The sequence below is a fragment of the Vipera ursinii genome, assembly GCF_947247035.1.
Source record: "Vipera ursinii genome assembly, chromosome: 2".
In the NCBI taxonomy this organism is placed as follows: Eukaryota; Metazoa; Chordata; class Lepidosauria; order Squamata; family Viperidae; genus Vipera; species Vipera ursinii.
In genome coordinates this window covers 83,983,073-83,987,532 of record NC_139513.1, presented here as the reverse complement: position 1 = coordinate 83,987,532, position 4,460 = coordinate 83,983,073, and positions in this window count along the sequence as shown.

Sequence of the window (4,460 nt, the reverse complement as noted above, 5' to 3'; positions counted from 1 at the left end):
CGAGAGCGCGGGGAAGATGGAGGCGGCGGGGGGGGGGGGGCGGCAGGAAAGAAGAAGGTTGCTCTCGGCTTCTTGCTGGCTCGCCCTGACTCACGAGATGGAACCAAGACGGGATGGGGAGGGCTAGGAGGTCGAAAGAAAGAAGGCGACTTTTTGCCCCGGGGAGGAGCCGCCTACGTCCCGGGATGGGGGTCCGGGTCTGCCTCCAGATGTTCCCGAACTCCAATTCCCAGCAACCCCGACCAGCGTGGTCAACGAGAGGTGGGGTTTTGGAATGTCTAGACCAGGGGTCGGCAACCTCGGCTCTTTTATGACTCGTGGACTTCAACTCCCAGAATTCCTGAGCCAGCTATGCTATGCTATGCCAGCGTTTCCCAACCTTAGGAACTTGAAGATGCGTGGACTTCAACTCCCAGAATTCTGGGAGTTGAAGTCCACGCATCTTCAAGTTCCTAAGGTTGGAAAACGCTGTGCTATGCTATGCTATGCTATGCTATGCTATGCTATGCTATGCTATGCTATGCTATGCTGGCTCAGGAATTCTGGGAGTTGAAGTCCACGAGTCATAAAAGAGCCGAGGTTGCCGACCCCTGGTCTAGACTCAGGTTCCTCCTCCCTAACTAGCGGCTGAAGAGTAGCAAACGAGCTTCATCTTTTCTACCTGGACGCATCGATCAGCTTCATAATAAGCATTGTCCATCCTTTACCTCTCACAATCCTTAGGGCATGCTGCGGGAAAAGGGCGGGGGAGTATTAAAGTCCAAGGCATCAAGAGAATTATCACGCTGGGGAGGAATTTGTTTTTTTTAAATCTTTCTTCCAAGAGATTATTACTGTTTATCAAAAGAATCCCATAGGGCAAATGAGAAAGGTTTGAAATCCTGTCCCAGCCCACAGGATTTCAAACAGTGTTGTTTCCCAACCCAACTTACGGAGGCCAGAAATGGCACCTGTAGGCAAAGGGTATGGCTGTCTTTTTCAATAGGCTGATCTGGAAAAACCGTGAGCTTCTGGCAAACTAAAGATTTAAAGATGCAAGTGCTGTTGCGTAACTTTTGTGGACTACAGACATGATCGCATCCGTGGGGTATGGTCCTACAAAGGAAGGGATGAATAATAAAGATCAGAGAAAAACAGTGTAATGTTTTTGGGTGTTGGGTGTGACTTAACATCTTTTCACATGGGTGAGCTAAAACCAGATGTGCAATCAAAAATTTTGGCTCTCTGTTTAATGCTTGAAAAATGCTTGTTGACTTTTCAGGTGGTTACAAGCATTTCTTTTTGCTGGTCCCTGGAATGTTTACTGTTCAGACAACTTGGCAGCCATGTCTGCTGATCCTATTTAACTGACTGCTGGAACATTCAGTCTACTCAAACTGTACCCAAAAGAAAAAGCTACACAATTTCTAACTATGCAGGAAATAATATACCACTGCATTTTGAAACTTTTCTTTTTAGAATAAATAAGAGTTCAAAAGATTTCCACTTCAGGCTTAGAATACCTGTCTTCATGAGGATTTTAGTCAAGGAAGTTCTGTGAGTTCCTGCAGACATATTCTATTTATGGTATTTCTAAATGACTACATTCTTCAATCAGCATAATTGATAAAGATGAGAGAATTTGCATATTTAATACTATTTTTACATATCAGCAATATTGCTTTTCTAATTCTGAGAAGACAATTTGCTACCTCAGCATGAAGGGATGGCCTCCCGCTTGAATGTCCTAAATATATAATTTATTTAATTTTTTGTTTACATTGTTATTTATCATATTGATATTTTTATCTATTCCTGTCCAGTCACTTGTGCAAGATATATTATAATTTAAATTTATTTATAGATTATAGGGAATCATCTTAGGCATAAGCAAATTGAAAGGAACATTTTACTCTATAATTAAATAAAATGTAATAAAAAGAAAACAAAGAAAGGACAATTTCAGTCAGAAAATCATGTTGTTGTTGTTGTTAGTTGCATAGTCATGTCCGACCCATCGCGACCCATGGACAATGTTCCTCCAGGCCTTCCTGTCCTCTACCATCTTCTGGAGTCCATTTAGGCTCACGCCTACTGCTTCAGTGACTCCATCTAGCCACCTCATTCTCTGTTGTCCCCTTCTTCTATTGCCCTCAATCTTTCCCAGCATTAGGCTCTTCTCCAGTGAGTCCTTCCTTCTCATTAGGTGGCCAAAGTATTTGAGTTTCAACTTCAGGATCTGGCCTTCTAAAGAGAAGTCAGGGTTGATTTCTAGGACTGACCGGTTTGAATGCCTTGCAGTCCAAGGGACTCGCAGGACTCTTCTCCAGCACCATAGTTGAAAGGCCTCAATTCTTTGCTGCTCAGCCTTTCTTTTTTATATACAAATTTTATTGATTTTCTGATATTACATTCACATATTTGAAAAGCAACATGGTGGCTGGGTAGTAGTAATTCAATTACATACAGATATCATTAGTACAGATTTCAAATTGCTACCATAAACATTTCCTCTCTTTTTCCCTTCATATATACTGTCTATTTGTAAATTAAAAGACAAATTTTATTCTATCCATCACATAGAAAATAACTTTCTTACATATATCCATAGTTTTTATTTTAAAGGTAAAGGTAAAGGTAAAGGTTCCCCCTCACATGCTTTCTAGTTGTTTCCAAATCTAGGGGCTGGTGCTCATCTCCGTTTCAAAGCCGAAGAGCCAGCATTTGTCCTTCCCACCGTAGTGGTCCCTATTTTTCTACTTGCATTTTTACGTGCTTTCGAACTGCTAGGTTGGCAGAAGCTGGGATGAGTAACAGGCACTCACTCTGCTACGCGGCACTCGGGATTCGACCCGCCAAACTGCCAACCTTCTGATCGACAAGCTCAGCGTCCTAACCCACTGGGCCACCGCGTCCCTTAGTTTACACATATTCTAATTGTTTTAACATACAATCTTTTAGACAATAACCTAATAGATTTTTCAGTTTTAATTTCCAATAACATTTAGATTTAACGTTTGATATTTATCATTCCCAAGATTTTTAGTATACTCCCAATTCATCTATCACCATTCCTCACAAAATCTAATATTCAAAATACACACCCTGTTTACTTAACTTCTTACCCTCTATGTCAACCATTTAAGGATACAATATGATATCCTTCCTTTTTGCTAATTTTCAGTTGTTTCTTTTTTTAAGTAGTAATCAAAATTTCTTTTTATTTCAATATTTAATGCTTCCTGTCTTCCTCTTTATATCTGCTATCTCTTGCTTAAACTGATAATTTTCATTTTTAACATTCTATATAGACCTATTTATTAGTTTTCTGAGGTTTTCGCGGGTGCCTGTATGTGGATCCTTGGTTTTTCGGGTTTTTCCCCGCGTAGAACTAAAGGTGTAGGCGCAACGTTTCGACGAAATCCCATCCGTCATCATCAGGCTAGTGGTTTCTGCTTCCTTCTTCTGGGAGAAGTATGTGGCTGTTTGTTTTTCTTTTTTAAACTGCCAGAGGGGGTGTGTTCTGTGAGTGGAAGTGTGCTGATTGGGTGGGGATTATGTGTGTTCTGATTGGATGGGAGTGTGTTTTAAATGGTGGGGGTGTTCTGATTGGGTGGGGGTGTGTTTTGAGTGGATGGGCTGGTCTCAGCTGCCAGCCTTAGACCTGAGCTGGTGAGTTGTGCTGTTTTTGTTTGCCTTCGTGTTTGTGGTGGTGCCATGTTTTTATAGTGGGTGTCAGTTTGCTTATTATGTGGTTTGGAGGGGTTTAAAGTGGCTGATGTTGCAGCTGTAGTTAGGTTTCTGTTTTGTGGTTGTGCCTCTTTATCATTGTGGGTTCGGATTTGCTTTTTGAATAGTTGTGTGGTGGTGATGTCATGTGATGTTATCATGAGTTTGGGTCTGGTATCATTCTTGGTGGTTGAGACTCGTCTGTCAATCAAGGCGGGTTTCCAAATAGCTGGTAGGCGAGAGGTATCATCTCGTTTGTTCATGCTGTGGGGGCGTTTTTCTATTTATTACTTTCAACAATAAGTTTTTAGCTTATCTACATTATTCACATTTACATGACCTTTATGCACATATCAATATTCAAATTAGCTATTAGTATTTATACTGCTAAATTTTAATGACCATAATTTTTTCTTTATCTCAGTTCATAACAATGTCTTGTGTTCAACATACACATCTTATCTAAGTACATTCTGTTTCAGATTTCAATAAGGTGGTCAAAACTCCATTCTTCTTTAGTCTTATTCTAGCTTTTTTCCTTTGCCAAATCATCTTCCATGTCCTTGTTTTGGGGTCATCAAACCAATCTCCTTGTAATATGTATATTAAATGATATTGGCAAAACCATCCGATCACCATTTTTTGAGAGGAATTGTAGGTCTAGTGGGTCGTCTCTTTATTCTTCCATTTTGACATAGTTGTTCTGAATTGTTTGTCTTCTCATCCAACTGTTCTTTTTCTGGATCCTCTAG